Consider the following 21,965-nt stretch of genomic DNA (forward strand, 5'->3'; position numbering starts at 1 on the left):
TCAGTGGAATTTCTTATTCAATGTTCCTTCTGTCCCTTGGCAAATTGGACTTTTTTTTAGCCAATTAGTTTTTGGAGTGCCACAGACCTTTGTATCCTAGGGATCAATTGTAAGTTTACACCAAATAACAACACATCAGAACAGTTAAACCAAACATAGTACAGTATAATTTTTCACTCTTTTCAGTAAAAGTATTTCTTTCATACACCATCAGTAAATTAGGGGTTTTATTTAGTCCGAAAGCAGTCTTATCTCATTCACTCAAAAATAAGGTTTTGAACATAGACTCTTGGCTTTAATTTTTTTTTAAGTTGGTCACTTGAAATCACTTAAGAAATGTTTGCATTCCCATCAGTTTTCATTATGTGACAGCAAAGGATATTATTTAGATTCCAGTTGAAGTTATAAATATATAAATATGCACTAGCTGACTTTCTTGTAATGATTTTTTCAGCCTGGCTATGGTTTACCCACTCCCACACATATTGTAAATTTGGGTAGATCTTTTTTTCCTATATCCTTCAGCCTTATTAAATTGTTATCATTGTGTCTTGCCAAACACAGCAGATGTTACCCTTCCTTGCCAGGGGTCTACTCAAAATTATATAGGATAGGAACCACACCTACTAGTGGGACAACTGTAAGGACACCTTTTTTTTGTTTGTTAAAGTAAAGCTTGCAATAGTCTTTCAGTAGTCCACACAGCCAGGTACAAACTAGTATCTCTGGCTCCCTGAATATCAAATCATTTGTGAAGAAATAAGACTCACATAAGGTGGGTCTGAGAGTCATCCTGGTTTTAAAAATTCATGTTTCTCAAGAGCAAATATTTCCTATTAGAGATGTCAACTTTTAAAATCTCAGATATTGAAAAATTACATTTTTCTCTCTTTCTCCTTAATGTCTTGTTATCCAGTTAATAGTTTTCTTAAACTTTTCAAAAAACAAGCTTTTAATTTTGCTTACTTTCCCTATTGTGCATCTGTTTTCTCTTCACTGATTTCTGCTCCTGTGTTTGTTGCTTCCTTTATTCTATTTTCCCTAAGGAATAATTTGCTTTCTTTCTACCTTTTTTAAGGTGGAAACATAAATTTTTAAACTTTTTCTCGTATAACTGACGTGTTTAAAGCTTTATATTTCCTTCTAAGACCCGCTTTAGATGTGTCCCATAAATTTTGAAGTAGTTTTTAAATTATTATTCAACGTAAAATATTTTCTATTTTCCACTGTGTTTTTCTTAGAACTATTGGTTATTCAAAATGTGTTGCTAAATATTTAGACTTTGTAAAAAAAGTAGTCTTTTTGTCACTGACTTCTAGATCAATTTCACTTTTGTCAAAGTGAGCACTCTGTATGATTTCAACCCTTTGAAATGTATTCAGACTTGCTTAAAGGCCTAATATGTGGCCAGGTCCCTTGTACACTTGATAAGAATGTATATTCTGGGATTTCCAGTGAAGATGACGGAGTAGTAGGACCACGAACTTGCCTCTCCTCGCAACTACAACAAAACCACAACCGACTGCTGAACAGCATCAAGAAAAAAGACTGGAGCTTAGCAAAAAAGATCTGCTTCAACTGGAAACATAGAGAGGGAACCACAGCAGGAAGGTAGGAGGGCCATGCTCATGATATAGTTGGAAACACAGTCATCAAATTCACAAAAATTAAGGATAAGGAGAGACTATTAAAATTAGCAAGACAAAAGCAACAAATAGCATACCAGGGAACTTCCATAAGGTTATCAGCTGATTTTTCAGCAGAAACCCGTAAGGCCAGAAGGGAGTGGCATGATATATTTAAAGTGCTTAAAGGGAAAAACTTACAGCCAGGAATACTCTATCCAGCAATGCTGTCATTTAAACTTGATGGAGAAATCAAAAGCTTCACAGATTAATAAAAGCTAAAAGAATTCAGCACCTCCAAACCAACTTTACAAGAAATGTTAAAGGAACTTCCCTAGTCATCAAAGCACAAGAGAACAAAAAGAAGAAAGAAAAAAAAAGAACTACAAAAACAAACTCAAAACAGTTAACAAAATGGCAGTAAGCATACACCTATCAATAATTACCTTAAATGTAAATCGATTAAATGCTCCAACCCAAAGACATAGACTGGATGAATGGATAAAAAAATAAGACCCATATATATGCTGTCTACAAGAGACCCACTTCAGAGCTAGAGACACATGCAGGCTGAAAGTAAGGGGTTGGAAAAAGATATTCCATGCAAATGGAAACCAGAATAAAACTGAAGTAGCAATATTTCTATCAGACAAAAAAGATTTTAAAGGAAAGGCTGTTATAAGAGACAAAGAAGGGCACTACATAATGATTAAGGGATCAATTGAAGAAGAGGATATAACAATTGTAATATATATGCACCCAACACAGGAGCACCTCAGTATATAAGGCAATTTTTAACAGACATAAAAGGAGAAATTGACAGTAATACAATAAAAATGGGGGACCTTAACACCACACTTACACCAATGGACAGATCATCCAGATAGAAAATCAATAAGGAAATATAGGCCCTAAATAACACATGAGACCAGATGGACCTAATTGATATCTATAGAACATCCCATCCAAAAACAACAGAATACACATTCTTCTCAGGTGCACATAGAACAGGCTCCAGAATCGACCACATGCTGGCTCACAACACTAGCCTCAGAAAATTTAAGAAAATTGAAATTGTACTAAGCAGCTTTTCAGACTACAATGCTATAAGTTTAGAAATCAACTACAAGAAAAAAACTGCAAGAACTGCAAACATGTGGAGGCTAAACAATATGCTACTAAACAAACAGTGGATCATGGAAGAAATCAAAGAGGAAATCAAAAAATACTTTGAGACAAATGAAAATGAAAACACAACAATCCAAAATCTCTGGGACTTGGCAAAAGCAGTTCTCAGAGGGAATTTTTTAGCGATACAAACCTATCTCAGGAAACAAGAAAAATTTCGAGTAAACAACCTAAACTTACACCTAAAGCAGCTGGAGAAAGAGGAACAAACAAATCCCAAAGTTAGCAGACGAAAATAAATCATAAAGATTAGAGTAGAAATAAGTGAAATTGAGACTGAGAAAACAATAGAAAATATCAATGAAACTAAAAGTTGGTTATTTCAAAAGATAAACAAAATTGATAAGCCTCTAGTCAGACTCATGAAGAAAAAAAGGGAGAGGGCTCAAATTAGTAAAATCAGAAGTGAAAAAGGAGAAGTTACAACTCATATCACAGAAATACAGGGATCATAAGAGGATACTAAGAGCAACTATACGCCAACGAAAATGACAATGCAGAAGAAATGGACAATTTGTTAGAAAGGTACAATTAGCCAAGACTAAACCAGAAAAAAAAGACAATATGAACAGACCAATTACCAGTACAGAAATTGAATCAGTAATTAAAAACCACCCAACAAACAAAATTCCAGGACCAGATGGCTTCACAGGTGAATTCTGCCAAACATTTAGAGAAGAGTCAACACCTATCTTTCTGAAACTATTCCAAAAAATTGCAGAGGAAGGAACACTTTCAAACTCATTCTATGAGGTCGTAATAACCCTGATACCAAAACCAAAGACATACGAAAAAAGAAAATTACAGGCCAAAATCACTTATGAATATAGATGCAAAAATCCTCAACAAAATACTAGCAAATCAACTCCAACAATGCATTAAAAGGATCATATACCATGATCAAGTGGGATTTATCCCAGGGATGCAGGGATTTTTCAATATATGCAAATCAATCAACATGCTACACCACATAAATGAATTGAAGAATAAAAACCATATGATAATCTCAATAGACACAGAAGAAGCTTTTGATAAAATTTAGCATCCATTTATGATCAAAACTCTTCAGAAATTGAGCATAGATGGAACATACCTCAATATAATAAAGGCCATATGTGACAAGCCCACAGCTAACATCTTAGTTAATGGGGAAAACCTGAAAGATTTCCCTCTAAGATCAGGAACAAGACAAGGACGCCCATTCTCCCCACTTTTTTTTCAACTTAGTTTTGGAAGTCTTAGCCATAGCAATCAGAGAAGGAAAAGAAATAAAAGGAATCCAAATTGGAAATGAAGAAGTAAAACTGTCACTGTTTACAGATGATATGATACTACACATAGAAAACCCTAAAGAAGTAACCAGAAAACTACTTGAATTCATCAATGAATATGGTAAAGTTGCAGGATACAAAATTAATATACAGAAATCACTTGCATTTCTATACACTAACAATGGAATAGCAGAAAGGGAATTAAGGAAATGATACCATTTACCATCGTGCCAAAAAGAATAAAATACCTAGGAATAAACCTACCTAAGGAGGCAAAAGACCTCTATGCTGAAAAACTATAAGACACTGATGAAGGAAATTGAAGATGACAAACAAATGGAAAGATATACCGTGTTCTTGGATTGGAAGAATCAATTTTGTTAAAATAGCCATACTACCCAAGGTAATTTACAGATTCAGTGCTATCCCTATCAAATTACCAACGACATTCTTCACAGAGCTGGAACAACAACAACAAAAAAAATGTTAAAGTTTGTATGGAAACACAAAAGACCCTGAATAGCTAAAACAATCTTGAAAAAGAAAAATGGAGCTGGGGGAATTATGTTTCTTGACTTCAGACTATACTACAAAGCTATAGTAATTAAAATGTATAGTGCTGGCACAAAAACAGACACATAGATCAATGGAACAGGATAGAAAATCCAGAAATAAACCCACGCACATATGGTCAATTCATCTATGACAAAGGAGGCAAGACTATACAGCAGAGAAAAGACAGTGTCTTCAATAAGTGGTGCTGGGGAAACTGGACAGCTACATGTAAAAGAATGAAATTATAACATTCTCTAACACCATGTACAAAAATAAACTCGAAATGGATTAGAGACCTAAATGTAAGACCAGATACTATAAAAACTTCTAGAGGAAAACATAGGCAGAACACTCACGGACATATATTACAGCAATATATTTTTTGAACAAGCTCCTGGAGTAATGGAAATAAAAGCTGCATCAAACTACATTCCCACCAACAGTATAGGAAAGTCCCCCTTTCTCCACACCCTCTCTAGCATTTATCTTTTGTGGACTTTTTAATGATGTCCATTCTGACTGGTGTGAAGTGATACCTCATTGTAGTTGTGATTTGCATTTCTCTAAATAATTAGCAATGTTGAGCATCTTTTCATGTTCCTTTTGACCATCTGTATGTCTTTCTATTTAGATCTTCTGCAAAGTTTTTGATTGGGTTGCTTGTTTTGTTTTTTTATATTAAGCTGTTTGCATGTTTTGGAAATTAGTCCCTTGTCAGGCACATCATTTGCAAATATTTTTCTCCCATTCTGTAGGCTGTCTTTTTTTTTTTTTTTTTTATGGTATCCTTAGCTGTGCAAAAGCTCTTAAGTTTAATTAGGTCCTATTTGTTTATTTTTGCTTTCATTTCCATTACCCTAGGAGCTGGCTCAACAAAAAACATTGCTGTGATTTATGTCAAAGAGTGTTCTGCCCATGTTTTCCTATAGGAGCTTTAGAGTATACAGTCTTACATTTAGGTCTGTAATACATTTTGATTTTACTTTTGTATATGACATTAGAGAATATTCTGATTTCATTCTTTTATAGCTAGCTATTCAGTTTCCCCATCACCACTCACTGAAGAGACAATCTTTTCTCTATTGTATATTCTTGTCTTGACTCCTTTGTCATAGATGAATTGACCATAAGTGCATGGGTTTATTTCTGGACTATATCCTGTTTCATTGATCTATGTGTCTGCTTTTGTGCCAGTACCATACTGTTTTGATTAATGTAGCATTGTAGTATAGTTTGAAGTCAAGGAGCATGATTCTCCCAGCTCTGTTCTCCTTGTTCAAGATTGTTTTGACTATTTAGGGTCTTTTGTGTTTCCACACAAATTTTAACATTTTTTTCTTCCAGCTCTGTGAAAAATGTCAACGGTAATTTTATAAGGATTGCATTGAATCTGTATACTGCCTTGGGTAGTATGGCCATTTTAACAATATTGATTCTTCTAACTCAAGAACATAGTATATCTTTCCATCTGTTTATTTCATTTTCAGTTTTTTATCTGGGTCTTATAGTTTGGGGAGTACATGTCCTTTGCCTCCTTAGATAGATTTATTCCTAGGTATTTTATTCTTTTTGATGTGATGTAAATGGGATTGTTTTCTTAATTTCTCTTTCTGATATGTCATTGTTATTGTATAGAAATGCAACAGATTTCTGTATATTAATTTTGTATCCTGCAACTTTACCAAATTCATTGATGAGCTCTAATAGTTTTCTAGTAGCTTCTTTAGGGTTTTCTATGTATAGCATTATGTCATCTGCAAACAGTTGACAGTTTTCTTCATCTTTCCCAATTTGGATTCCTTTTATTTCTTTTTCTTCTCTGATTCCTATGGCTAGGACTTCCAAAACTATGTTGAATAAAATTGGTGAGTATGGCATCCTTGTCTTGTTCCTGACCTTAGAGGGAATGCTTTCAGCTTTTCACCATTGAGTATGATGCTAGTTTGTCATATATGGCCTTTATTGTATTGAGCTATGTTCCCTCTGTGCCCACTTTCTGGAGAGTTTTTTTTTTTTATCATAAATGGATGTCGAATTTTATCAAAAGCTTTTCTACATCTGTTGAGATGATCATATAGTTTTTATTCTTCAATTTGTTAATGTGGTATATCATGTTGATTGACTTGTGGATGTTGAAAAATCCTTGCATCCCTGGTTTACATACCACTTGATCACAGTGTATGATCATTTTAATGCATTTTGGAGTCAATTTGCTGGTATTTTACTGAGGATTTTTGCAGCTATATTCGTAAGTGATATTGGCCTGTAATTTTCTTTTGTCGTATATCTTTGTCTGGTTTTGGTATCAGGGCAATGGTGGCCTCATAGAATGAGTTCAGAAGTGTTCCTTCCTCTGCAAATTTTTGGGATAGTTTCAGAAGGATAGGTGTTAACTGTTCTCTAAATGTCTGGTAGAATTTGCCTGTGAAGCCATCTGGTCCTGGACCTTTGTTTGTTGGGAGTTTCTAAATTATTGATTCAATTTCAGTATTGGTAATTGGTCTATTGATATTTTCTATTTCTTCCTGATACAGTTTTGGCAAATTGTACATTTCTTAGAAACTGTCCATTTCTTCTAGGTTATCCTTTTTGTTGGCATATAGTTGCCAGTAACTCTCTCTTTATATATATATATAGTTATATATATATAGTTATATATATATAGATATATATAGATATATATAACTTTAAGTTGCTGCTCTCTTAATTTCAAATGCATTTTAAATACACTGCATTTGTAACCTTCTCCCATCACAGTTACTCTTTTTCATATTATATTTTACATTTAATTGTCATTTGTATCCCTTAACTGCTTATTGTGAATACAAATGATTTTACTACTTTTTTGTTTTAATCTTTTAGTCTTCCTACTAGTTTGTGTATGGATGATTTCCTACCTTTACTGTATGATTTTTTTTTTACCAGTGAGCTTTTCCATTTCATAATTTTCTTATTTCTAGTTGTGGCTTTTTTTCCTCCTAGAGAAGTTGTTTAGTATTTGTTTTAAAGTTTGCTTTTGCTTGTCTGCAAAGCTTTTGATTTCTCCATCAAATCTGAATGAGAGCCATGTTTGGTAGAGTATTCTTGGTTGTAGGTTTTTCCGTTTCATCACTTTAAATATATCTTGCCTTCCCTTTCCCTTTTGGCCTACAGATTTTCTGCTGAAAAATCAGCTGATAGTCTTATGGCAGTTCCTTTGTATGTTAATTGTTGCTTTTCCTTTTTTAAAAAAAAATATTCTCTCCATCCTTAATCTTTGTCATTTTAATTATAATGTGTCTAGGTATGTTCCTTTTAGGGTAATCCTATATGGAAGTATCTGCACTTCCACGACTTGGGTGACCTCTTACTTTCATAGGTTATGGATGTTTTCAGCTATTGTGTCTTCAAATATTTTCTCATGCCCTTTTTCTCTCTCTTCTCCTGGGACCATTAAATGTAAATATTATTGTGCTTGATGTTGTCCCAGAAGTTTCTTAAATGTCCTCATTTCTTTTCATTCTTCTTTTCTTTTTTCTGTTCTGTGATAGCGATTTTCACTATTCTGTTTTCCAGCTCGCTGATCCATTCTTCTGCTTCATTTAGTCTACTATTGATTCCTTCTAGTGTATTTTTCATTTCAGTTTTTGTATTTTACAATTCTGTTTGGTTGTTCTTCATATTTTCTTTGTTAAAATCTAACTTCTTGCTTGGTGCATCTGTTCTCCTGCCAAGTTCTTTGATCATCTTTACAATCACCATCCTGATTTCTTCTTGGGTAGACTGCTTATCTTTATGTCCCTTATTTCTTCATCTGGGATTTTATCTTGTTGCTTTGTCTGGACGTATTTCTCTGCCATCTCATTTTGTCTAAAATTCTATTTGTATTTTTATGTAGGTAGGTAATTTATGTTTCTCGACCTTGGAGAAATGGCCTCCTGTAGGAAAGGTCCTCTATGTCCCAGCAGTTCACTCCCCTCTCATCACCCAATGTTTCAAGGGTCAGCTGGTCCCAGGGTAGAGTCCAGCCTGCAGTTACAGACTCATTCCATAGGTTGCAGGATCATAGTTTTCTCACTTCTGGTGTCTGCCGCCTGGTGGGTGAGGCTGGGGCTTGTAGGCAGGCCCTGTCTAGGGGCATGTCTAGAGGGGGCTGTGAGCTCAGGAAGTCTGTAGGCAGCCTGTCTTCTGAAGGATGGCTGTGTTTCCCCACCTAGTTAGTGTTTTGGCCTGAGGCATCACAGAGCTGGATTTTACAGGCTTTGGGTGGGGTGATGTCTAGTTGCTAATGACCCAGGAAAGATGTCAGCTTCCAGGAAGAACAGTTTATGCAGATGAATACTCCCTGATATGTCCACCACCATGTCTATGTCCCCAGGTGAGCCACAGCCACCTCCCACCTCCCCAGGAAACCCTCAAAGACCAGCAGGTAGGTCTGGCCCAGGCTCCTATGAAATCACTGCCTTTTCCGTTGATCCCAGTGAGCATGAGATTTTGTGTGCATCCTTTAAGAAAAAAGCCTCTCTCTCTCAGTCCTGTGGCTCTCCTGCAATTAAGCCCCATTGGTCTTCAAAGCCAAATACTCTGAGGGCTCCCCCTCCCAGTGCTAGACCCCAGGCTGGAGAGCTTGATGTGAGGCTCAGAATTCTTACTCCTGTGGGAGAAGCTCTGCAATATAATAATTCCCTGGTTTGGGAGTCACTCACCGTGGGATATGATTTTATCAACAGTGTGCCTCTCCTTCCCTTCTCATTGTGGTTTCTACTTTATGTCTTTTGTTATGGAAGATTAGTTCTGGTAGGTTCCAGTCTTTCTTATTGATGGTTTTTCTGAGTCAGTAGTGATTTTGGTGTGTTTTTGAGAAGAGGTGTGCTCCAGCACTTCTACTCCACCATCTCGGCCACCAACCCCCAAATATCTCTACCTGCATTTTAGTTATTTTAAAGTCCATGTCTGTTAATACATTATTTAGATTTCTTGGTGGTCTAGAATATATTTTTTTTTAGTATTTGATCAAGCATCCCCCCCATATACTCATCTGATTGTCAGATATTTTATTATGAGATTTAATAATAAAACTGTACATACAATTTAAGACACTGGATGATATAATCTTCCTCCTGACAGGACTTACTCATGATTCTCTTAGAAAGATAGGCTAAGGGAACTAGAAATTCCAGGGTACATTGATTTATTTAAGGAATAATATGATCTGAAGTTTGGTTTCCAAATCTATGAGGGAAATTCTATATATACTTCAGACTCATTCCTTTTACACTCCCAACTTTAAGTTTTCATTCTTTGCCAAAGTCTTACTTCCTCCTAAGGCCATATTTGTCATTGTACTACCATGAATCCACAAAAAGTAATGCTTGGTTTGGTACTCTCTCAGCATCTGCTTTCAGAGTTGGCAATTACCACAATTTGAAAAAAAGCATCACTAATGACAGGCTTATTTTGGGGGGCTTACCTGCTTTCTGAAGTGTGGTCCTCAAATTCACCAGTGCCTATGTAAATTTTTGATGCATTTAATGAATTTATATTTGTTACATAAACCTTATTTAAGTATAACTTGCATACAATAAGCGTGTCCATCCTAAGTACAGATTTAGATGAGTTTCAAGAACTATGTACAGCAATGTAAGCACTACTAGAATTAAGAAGTTAAGGTATTCCATCACTCCCCAAAATTCCCTTTGTAGTCAATCCCCTAATAATAAAGCCCAGGCAAAGATGCATTTGTCTTGTCTAATTATAATTTGTATAATAATTTGTCTTGTCAACCTTGTCTGATTATTTTTTTTTTTGCTTTTTCTAAAATTTCATATAAATGGAATTGTATTAATGAACTCTTTCAGGTATAGCTGTATTCACTAAGTATGTTTTAAAATTTCATCTCTCTTTGCATATACCAGTAATTTGTTTCCTTTTATTAGCATTCCATTCTATGAATATACCACAATGTGTTCACCTATCCACCTGTTGATGGACATTTGCATTATTTCTAATTTATGGTTATTATTAATAAACCTGCCATGAGGTTTCAAGTGCAAGTCTGTGTGTAGACATATTTTGTCATTTCTCTTGGGGAAATATCCAGCTAGCTCATTTGGTAATTGTAAATTTGGATTTCAAAAAGCTGGCAAACAATTTTTGAAAGTGGTTATAAATTTACACTCACTAGAAACACAAAAATTCCAAATGCTCCATACTTAATCAATATTTGTTGTCAGTGTTATTAATTTTAGCAGTTCTAATTGGTTTGTAGTGTAATGATTTTGACATTTTCATGTGCACTTCTCTAATGACAAATAACGTTGAGGATAATTTAATACATCCATTGAACATTTGTTTTTCTAATGTTACGAAGTGTTTGTTTAAATCTGTTTCTTTCTTTATAGATCTTTATATTACTAGATTAAAGGAGTTCTTTACATATTTTGGATATAATTCCTCTGCAAACTGTATATTTAGAATATTTTGTACTACTCTAGTTTTCTTTTTCTTTTTCTTAAGGTTCTGTATAAGGGTTTTACAGAGAAACAGAACTCTGTGTATGTGTGTAGAGAGAGAGAGGTGGGAGAGCGGGGAGGGAAGGAGAGAGTCAGAGAGAGATTGACTGATTTATTGATTTGTAAAAAAAATTGGCTCACCTGATTGTGTGGTCAGACAATTCAGAAATCTGTAGGACAGCCAGCTGGCAGGAAATTCAGGTAAAAGCTGATGCTGCAACCTTGAGTCCACAATCCACGGGGCTGGCCAACAGGCTGAAAACACAGCCAGAATATTTATGTTGCAGTCTTCTCCCCACCCACCCTGTTTTATTGAGATATAACTAACATACAACAGTTATAAGTTTAAGTTATATAACATAATAATTTAACTTGCATACACTATGAAATGATTACCAGGATGAGTTTAGTGAACATTATGTTACAGTCTTGAGGTAGAATTCTTTATGGGAAACCTCAGTCTTAGCTCTTAAGGCCTTCAGTTGATTGAATAAGGCCAATCCACATTGTGGAGGGTAATATGCCTTATTGAACTGATTATATAAGTTAATCACAATTAAAATAATATTTTCACAGCAACATCTAGAGTAGTGTTTGGCAAAACAACTGGGCACCATAGTCTAGCCAAGAAGACACATAAAATTATCACAAAAGAGCAGAGAATTTTTATTTTCATAAATCTAGTCATCAGTTTTTAATGACTCATGCCTTTCATGTCCTATATATAGAAAATCATTGTCTCCCACATAGTTGGTAATATTATTTATAAATATATATATATATATTTAAAATTTTAGTTTTCTTATATAGATCTCTAAGCCATTTAAATTAAACATTTTGTGTATGTCGTCAGTTAAGTATTAGTGTTTTGTTTCTACTTACCTATTCAGTTGTTTGTGGACCATTTGATTAAACAATTACGCTTTTGTCATTGAATTTCTTTGGCACCTATGATAAAGATAAATTGACCAGATATGTGTGAAGTGAGAATGAGTTTGGAGGCCCTCTCATAGCTCATTACCAGAGAATTGTCACCATTTGACCTGTTTGGAAGCTCCCTGGAAGCACCTCATTCAGAGGATTTTGAACTGATTCAGAATTCATACAGTGAGGAAACTCTTGGTTGTTAGTATATTAAAAAATAATAATAATGGCAATTATTTAACATTGCAGCAGCCTGAGGCAGCAAAACTAGTTAGGGGGGAAAAAAGTATAAAAAAGAAAAAGAAAAGAAAAAGAAAAAGAAAATAGCCCCCCAAAATTACACAGAAAAATCTGGGAAATAAATTTCTACAACTGGCTATGAAAGGATACATACTATTCCTAGAGGTCTGGAAGGCAGAACCCATGTGCAAGAACATGTGCATTCTCAGGAAGATATAAAAAGACCTTGATCTTTCATTTATAGCAACACTGAATTATTGTACAAGCAGGAAGTAAAGCTCAGAAACAGCTGTAAACTGCCAGATCACTGAAGGCATATTATAATACATACACAGAGACTCTTGTTAAAGGGTAGGGGTTATACTGATTTAAGGCATTTAAGAAAGCTTCTACTGATCACTAGCTGACCATGCCACTAATCAAACAATTCATTGGCTTTACACAACAAAAAATACAGACTTTATTGAATTGACCAAGAAAGTAATCGAATAGCAAAACAATTACAATCTTTGGGAAAAGGCAGTGGGAGTGGGATGGAGCTGATTTTCTGAGTTTCCAAATTCTATTACATAAAATAACCAGTTTTCAACAACAAAAATATTATAGGGCATGTAAAGGAAGAGGAAAGCATGATGTCCACAAAACAAGACAAAGCAGTCAATAGAAAGTGTAATCAAGGAAGCTCAGGATGTTGGACTTACAAGACAAAGACTTTAAAACATCTATTATATAGATTCACACACATAGAAAACAAACTTATCATTACCAAAGGGGAGAGTGGGGGGACAGGGAGGGATAAATTAGGAGTTTGATATTAAGATATACACACTACTGTATATAAAAGATAAACATGAAGGACCTACTGTAAAACACAGGGAAATAATAAATAAATAAACAAATAAACAAACAAATAAATAAATAAATAAACACACACACATACACACACACACACATATATATCCTTGTATATATACAGAGAGATATACACACGTGTGTGTGTGTGTGTGTGTATTTTGTATGTGTTGTCCTGTGGATATCAATTAAGTACAACTGGTATGTTGTGTCATTTGGAACCTCTGTTGCCCTATTTATTTTCTGTTTAGATGATCTGTTCATTGACATCAGTGGGACGTTAAAGTCTCCTGCTATTATTATTTTATTGTCAATCTCTCCCTTTATGTCTGTTAGGGTTGGTTTTATATATTTAGGTGTTCCTGTATTAGGTGCATAAATGTTAATAAGTGTAGTATCCTCTTCTTTTATTAATCCCTTTATCATATATAATGTCCACTTTGTCTTTGTTTACAGCCTTTATTTTAAAGTCTATTTTGTCTATGAATATTGCTACTCAACTTTCCTCTTTCTATTGCATAACTTTTCCATCTCTTCACTTTCAATCTGTGTAGGTCTTCCACCCTGAAATGAGTCTCTTGTAAGCAGTATATTGTAGCGTTTTGTTTTTTTATCCAATCTTCCATTCTAGTTCTTTTCATCACAGCATTTAGTTCATTGACATTTAAAGTAATTATTGATAGGTATGCACCTATTGCCATTTTAAACCTTGTCTTCCAGTTGTTTTTGGAGTTCTTTGTTCATCTCTTCTTTTTGTTCTTACCTTTGTGGTTTGATAGTTTTCTTTTGTAGGATACTTGAGTTCCTTTCTTGATGGTTTCTGTGAATCTATTATTTGTTTTGATTTGTAGGTACCCTGGATTTGCTTTAAACTATCATACGAGTTCAGACACATTGGAAAAGATCTGTATTTTTATAATCCCCCATATTTTGTGATTTTGATGTCTTATTTCATGCTTATCCTTCATTGTTAATTTAGGTATAATTGCTTTTAGACAAATTACTTGTTTTTTATTCTCTATGCTGGGTTATTTAAGAAGCCTTCAGTGCTTTTTTTTTTTTATATTTCCCTTTCTTATTCTGATTTTCCCATTCCTCTAGACTCATGCTTCTTTTCTATTCAGAGAAGACATTTTAATATTTCTTTTTGGGTAGGTTTAGTATTATTGAATACTTTTAGTTTTGCTTGTCTGAGAAATTATTTTTTCTTCTATTCTAAATGCTAACCTTGCTGGGTATCTTGGATTGCATGTTTTCCCCTTTCAGAGCTTTCAGTATATCATGTCACTTTCTTCTGGGCTGCAAAGTTTCTGCAAAGAAATCAGCTTACCGCCTTATAGGGATTCCATTGTAACTGACTCTTTGCTTTTCTCTTGCTATCCTTAAAATATTCTCTTTATCCTTAACTTTTGCTGCTTTAATTATTATATGACTTGGTGTAGGTCTGTTTGGATTCTATTGTTTGGGGTCCTCTGTGCTTCCTATACCTAGACATCTATTTTCTTCTATAAGATGTGACTCCATAAAACAGCTAGAAGAGAACATAAGCAAAACGTTCTGTGACATATATCATAGCAATATTTTCTTAGATCAGTTTCCCAAGGCAAAAGAAACAAGCAAAAATAAACAAACGGGACCTAATCAAGCTTAAAAGCTTTTGGACAGCAATAACCATCAACAAAACAAAAAGACAACCTGTGAAATGGGAGAAAATATTTGCAAATGATGCGGCTGGCAACAGGTTAATATAAAAAATACACAAACAAGTTGCATAACTCAGGATCAAAAAAACAAACAACCTAATAAAAAAAAATGGACAGACCTACATAAACCTTCCTCCAAAGAAGACATACAGATGGTCAACAGGAACATGAAAAGATGCTCCACATCACTAATTAATACAGAAATGCAAATCAAAACTACAATGAGATATCACCTCACACTAGTCTGATTAGTTATAATGAAACATCTACAAATAAATGCTGGAGAGGACATGAAGGGAACCCTCCTACACTGTTGGAATGTAAATTGATGCAACCACCATGCAAAACAGTATGGAGTTTCCTTTAAAAACTAAAAATAGGTACACTATAAAATCTAGCAACCCCACTTGTGGGTATATATCCAGAAAAGACAAAAACTCTAACTCAAAAAGATGTATGTTCCATTATGTTTATAGCAGCACTATTTACAATAGCCAAGACATGAAAACAACCTAAGTGCCCATCAACAGACAATTGGCTTAAGAGAAAATAATATATATATATATATAATGGAATGTTACTCATAAAAAAGAATGAAATTTTGCCATTTGCAGCAACATGGATGGACCTACAGGATATTGCTCTTAGTAAAGCAAATCAGACAAAGAAAGACAAATATTATATAATATCACTTATGTGTGGAATCCAAAAAATAATATAAATGAATCTATATACAAAAGAGAAACAGTCTGAGACATAAAAAACAAATTTATGGTTACCAAAGGGGAAAGGACTGTGGGGAGGGATCAATTAGAAGTATGCGATTAACTATACATAAAATAGATAAGCAACAAGAATTTATTGCATAGCACAGAGGACTATATTCAAAATCTTGTAATAACCTCTAATAGAAAATAATCTCAAAAGTATATATATACTGAATCACTTTACTGTAACACTGAAACTAACAAAACATTGTAAATTAACTATACTTCAATTTTTAAAAAATCTTAAGGAATACACACAAACTATCACAAGTAATGAATATGTTCAGCCAGCTTACAGGATCAACATATAAAAACAATAAACTAGCAATAAATGAAATAACATGAAATTAAAAAACCAATTGAAATTACAATCATATCAAAAATACTTAAGAATAAATTCAACAAGACAAGTGCAAGACTTGCACACAGAAAACTACAAAACACTGCTGAAGGGAACTAAATAATACCCTAATAAATGGAAAGGTATCTTATGCTCATGGGTTGTTAACATGGTAGTGCTCCTGAAATTGATACACATATTCAACAGTTTTCCTCAAAATCTCAACTGGCTCATTAGGAGAAATTCACAATCTGATTCTAAAATTCATGAGGAAATGCAAGGGACCCAGAATAGCCAAAACAATCTTAAAAATAAAGAACACAACTGGAAGACTCACATTTCTCAATTTTAAAGCCTATTACAAAGCTACAGTACTCAAAGCATGATACTGATATGAGGATTACCTATCTACATACCTATCTATCTATCTATCTATCTATCTATCTATCTATCTATCTATCTATCTATCTAATCATCTCAGTGGGAATAGAATTGAGAGTAGAGAAATAAACTCATACACCTATGGCAAACTTATGTTCAATGGGGAAACCATAACCACTCAATAGGAAACAGTAATCTTTTCAACAAATGATGCTTAGACAACTGGATATTCACATGCAGAGAAACGAATTTAGACCTGTACCTCACACCATAAACAAAACAATTATCTATTTTGCATGGTAAAATAAAATTTAACAGATAAAATAATAAAATTCTTGAAAGAGTTAAAAATCAATCTCCCAAATGGGGTAAGACAATGATTCCTTAGAAATGACACCAAAAGATAAATCTAAGCAACATTTGTTGCCCAGACGTGGAGACATAAATTTTTATCAACTGATAAATGGATAAACAAGCCATGGTATATTGATAGAATGCAATATTGTCTGGCAAAAGGAAGGGAAGAAGGAGGAAGAAAAGAAGGGAGGGAGAGAGGGAAGTAGTGGGTTTTGCTATGACATGGATCCCACCTTCTCCACATCCTTATCAGCACTTTTTGTTTTCTGTTTTTTGTTAGTAGCCATCGTAACAGGTATGAGGTGGTATCTCATTGTAGTTTCAATTTGCATTTCCCTAATGATTAGTGATATTGAGCATTTTTCATTGTTTACTGAATATATCCTGTATTTTCTTTAGATAAATATCTTTTCAAGTTCTTTACCCAGTTTTGAACTGAATTATTTGGTTTTCGTTGTTGAGATTTAGTTCTCTGTATGTTCTAGATATTAATCCCCTATCAGATATATGATTTGTAAATATTTTCTAATATTGTGTGGGTTGCCTTTTTATTCTGTTGGTAGTGTGGTTTTGCTGCATCAATTTTTAAAAAATTTAGTAAGTCCAACTTGTCTAATTTTTCTTTTGATACTTAATGCCTTTGGCGTCACATCCCAGAAGTCATTGCCAAATCCAATGTTGTGACAGTTTTGTACCGTTCTAAGAATTTTATGTGTTAGACCCTACATTTAGGTTCTTGATACATTGTAATTTCTGGATATGGTATTAGGTAAGGGTCCAACTCTTTTCTTTTACATAGGGATATCCAATTCTCCCATCACCATTCTTTGAAAAGACTGAGCTTTCCCCATTGAATAGTCTTAGCATCCTTGTCAAAAGTCACTTGACCAGATTAAGACAGACTTTTTTCTGGGCTCTTCTTCTATTCTGTTGGTCTCTAAGCCTGTTCTTTCACCAATATAACACTGTAGCTTTGTAGTGTAAGTCTTGAAATCTGGACATGTGAGTCCTCTAACTTTGTTCTTATTTTTCAAGATTCTTTTCGCCCTTCAGGGTCCCTTGAGGTTTCACATAAATTTAAAATTAGTTTTTCTAGTTCTGCAAAAAAAAAAAAAAGTCACTGGGGGTTTGACAGGAATTACGTTAAATCTGTAGTAATGATGATTTAGCAATAGCACCTTCCAATCCACAAGTATAGGATGTTTCCATTGATTGATGTTTCCTTTAATGTCTTTTGGCAATGTTTTGTAGTTTTCAGTGTACAAGTCTTTTACTTTTCACTACATTAATTACTAAGTGTTTTAAAATGTAATTTCAAATGGAATTGTTTTTGCAATTTCCTTTCCAAATTGTTCATTGTTAGTGTGTAGAAATTCAACTGATTTTTATGTGTTGATTTGCATCCTATTCCTTTGCTGAATTGATTTATTAGTTCTGAGTTTTTTCTTTGAACTGCTTAGGGTTTTCTATATATTAGATGTCATATGCAAAACAGTAGTTTTACTTTCTCCTTTCCCATTTGGATGCATTTGATTTTCTTATCTTGCCTAAGTACTCTGGCTAGAACTTTTAGTACTATTTTGGAATAGATGTGTTAAAGAGGACAATTTTGCCTTGTTCTTGATCTCAGAGGAAATGCTTTTAGTCTTTCACCAGAGTATGATGTTCACTGTGCTTTTCATAAATGGCTTTTATTACATTAAGGTAGCTTCCTTCTACTCCCAGTTTGTTGAGTGGTCTTATCATTAGTGTGTTGAATTTTGTCAAATGGTTTTCCTGCATCAAATGAGATGTTCATGTGGGCTTTTCCCATTTCATTCTGTTGACATGGTATGTTACACAGATTGATTTTCATATGTTGAACCATAAATTCTACTTGCTTATGGCGCCTAAACCTTTAGATATGCTGCCAAATTGTTTCCTAGTATCTTGTTGAGAATTTCTGTATCAATGTTCATAAGGGATATCAGTCTCTAGTTTTCTTGTGGAGTCTGTCTTTCTTTGGTATAAGGGGAATGCTGGCCTCATAGTGTAAGGTAGGAAGTGGACTCTTCATTTTTTGGATAAATCTGCAAGACTTAGTATTAGTTCTTTAAATGTTTGGTAGAATTCACCACTAAAGCCATGAGGTCAAGGGTTTTTCTTTGTTGGAGGATTTTGTATTGCTGCTTCAATTTGTATTGCTGATTCAATCTTCTTGTTATTCTAGATCCATTTAGATTTTCTATTTCTTCCTGACTTAGTCTTGGTATGTTTTGTATTTCTATGAATTTGTACATTTCATATAGCATTTGTTCATTTCATGTGTTGTTGAGCTTACTGGCATAGAATTGGCCATAAAATGCTCTTATTATCTTTAATGTCAATAGGCTATGTAGTGATGTCCTCTTTTTCACTCCCAGTATCAGTAATGTGTTTTCTCTTTCTTACTTGTTCATTTTTTTTTTTAAACTTCCTAGGATGTCATGACAAATCACCATAAACTGGATGGCTTCAAACAACAGAAACTTAATCTCTCACATTTCTGGAGGACAGAAATCCAAAATCAAGGCTCCCTCTAAAAGCTGTAGTGAAGAACCCTTCCTTGTCTCTTCATAGTTTCTGCTTGCTGTAAATCCTTGGGATTCTTTGCCTTGATACCGCATTATCCTAATCTCTGACTCTGTCTTCAATTAGCTTTTTTCTCTGATTCTTTGTTTCTATTGTGGACTTCTTTTAAAGACACCAGTCACTGGATTTATGGCTCATCTTAATGTAGTATGAGCTCATCACAACTAATTACATCTGTAGATATCCTATTTCCAAATAAGGTCACATCCTGAAGTTCTAGGTGTACATGACTTTTTGGGGAATACTACTCAACACGGTGTATTAGTCTTGCTAGGTATTTATTAATTTTATAATTTCCAAAATCTCACTTTCGATTTTGTTGATTTTCTGTTAATTTCCATCAGCTTTACAAAAGTTCTCAGTTGGTATCTCTTCAAACATTTCTTCCATGCCATTCTATCCGTTTTCTGAAACTCAATTAAAAGATTAAGACCATTTAATTTTGCCTTCAAAACCAGATACTTAATTCCTTTTTCTTTTTTTCTTTCACTCCCAGTTTTTTACTTTCAATTGTCATCTTCGATTGATAAAAACTCTTTCCTTCATGTAGCCATCATATTCTATTCTAGAATTTTTGTTTTTTAAAATATACTTATCTCTGCTGAAATCCCATCTTTCTGTGCATGTTTTCCAAACTTTTTAATAGCTCCTTCAGCATTTTTACCATAGTTTATCTAGCTCTGATAATTGCAACATCTATGCAATCTCTGAGTTTGCTTCTATTGTTTCCTGAGTCAAAATTTTCTGTCCCTTTGCATGTCTTTATAATTTCTTACTATATGCTGGATATTTTCCATAATAGTTGCCTCCAAAAAATGGCATGGCTGTTTTCTGGCCATGTTTGCAGAGTGAGAGGCTGAATTAATATTTATGGTCTGTAGTTGAGGTGGAGATGAGCTTTGTTGCTGCTTTAGTTTGATTCAATTTACTACTTGCTTCAAATATTTTAAGTGAACAGGATTTCCTCTTAACAGAGATTGGGATCTGGTCATTGGTGATATTCCAGAGGAATCTTTGTGCTTCTCAGCTGAATTGCCAGATTCCCAAACACTGGGGATTTCCCTCTGCACTACATTCCAATTGTATATTTTAGAATTTCTGAGGTATTCTTTTTGTACTCTCCTCAGGCTTTCTGAATGGGTGAACTCTCAGGTGAATACTATTTCAAACTGCTATTTCAAACTGCTACGTCTTTTGGAGGATACAATTTCTTATACTGTTAAGAGCCATAATTTCTCAGAAAGAGTTTTCCTTTGTTTTAGGTCTGTTCTATGTTCTTATCTCCCTCATAAATGAGTATATAGTTTCTAAAACCAGCACTCTGCTTGAAAAAAGGCAAGATGTACAACAAAGATTTGCAAGGACATTAACCCAACATCTACTGAACTTCATTTCATAGTAAGCCTGTAAAGAACACTGCAGAAGAGATAAGTTTCTTTCTCTCATAAATCCACTGATCATTTACAATGTATGACACAACTTAAAAATACATAATCTTAATAACTGGGATGGATAAAAACAGAATTCTTAAATTATATTAGATCTCTAGTTCAGTATTCTAAAATCTGATTAAAAGTGGACTAGTTCAGGGCTCCTACATGTGATTCTGCCATATCCTAAAATCTTGTCATCAATATACAAATGGTATAAAAAGATTGGGAAAGAGCACTCCTGTTTTACAAAACCTTAATATAAAAACAGCAAACACATCCATTTCATTTACATTTCATTGGCTAAAATTCAGTTTTATGGTTATACTTAACTGAAAGTTGGGAAATGTAGTTTTATTGTGTACGTAGGACAATGAGAAAACAGATTTTGCACTATCAATTCATTGTATCTGCTAATCTTTTCAGCTTAAAATCTCTTACTCTTAAAGCTAAACATTGAAAAGAAAATTGACTGAAGAGAACTACCTTATCCATTCATCCAAGCTAATGTGTCTGACAACTTTGGCAAGGCATTTTGACATAGGGTATAGTTGCCTTCCATTACTTTGGCATTAAGATGAAGGATAAAGGCACATTCAAATTTTCTATTTATAATCCTTTTTGAACTTACTAATATTTTTAGCCTATATTATTTGTAAGAGCAAAAGTTAAAGTACTATCCAAATAACATTTTTTGTCTTAAAATAATTTAATGTATTAGTGTATCCCTAAGCCTAATATTCTAGTATGGATGTACAAGTCCATGCTCTTCCCCACATATAATTTATAACTTTATAAACTTTGATTCTATCATTTTCCCTCTCACCACACTGTAGTCCTTGACAACTTGAATTAGTTTCCTTGATGTATAGCAATCAGGACTGGATTTTGTTTCCCAGATGTGGCTGCACCATGGTTTTCAGAGGCATGATAAAAAAATTTTATGGTTCATACTGAGTTTTTTTCCTAATGATAAGATTTCAATCAATGTTTATTGAAATGTCTCCCATGTGCACTGTTGCTTGATACAGCTTAAAAAGTATTTTATTCCATTTTCTGTAAAACTAGTCCAGAAGTCTTCAGAAATATTTACAGAATTCTGTAACTAGCATCCTTTTCATAACTGACATCTATGGTTCCATCATATAATCATTTCTCTTGAACTGCTACCTCTTACACTTCAAACCTGTTCTGTCTGTTATTCTGACTATGGAACCATTTCTTCTAAAAA

Source organism: Camelus dromedarius, chromosome 9 (genome assembly GCF_036321535.1).
Source record: "Camelus dromedarius isolate mCamDro1 chromosome 9, mCamDro1.pat, whole genome shotgun sequence".
NCBI lineage: Eukaryota > Metazoa > Chordata > Mammalia > Artiodactyla > Camelidae > Camelus > Camelus dromedarius.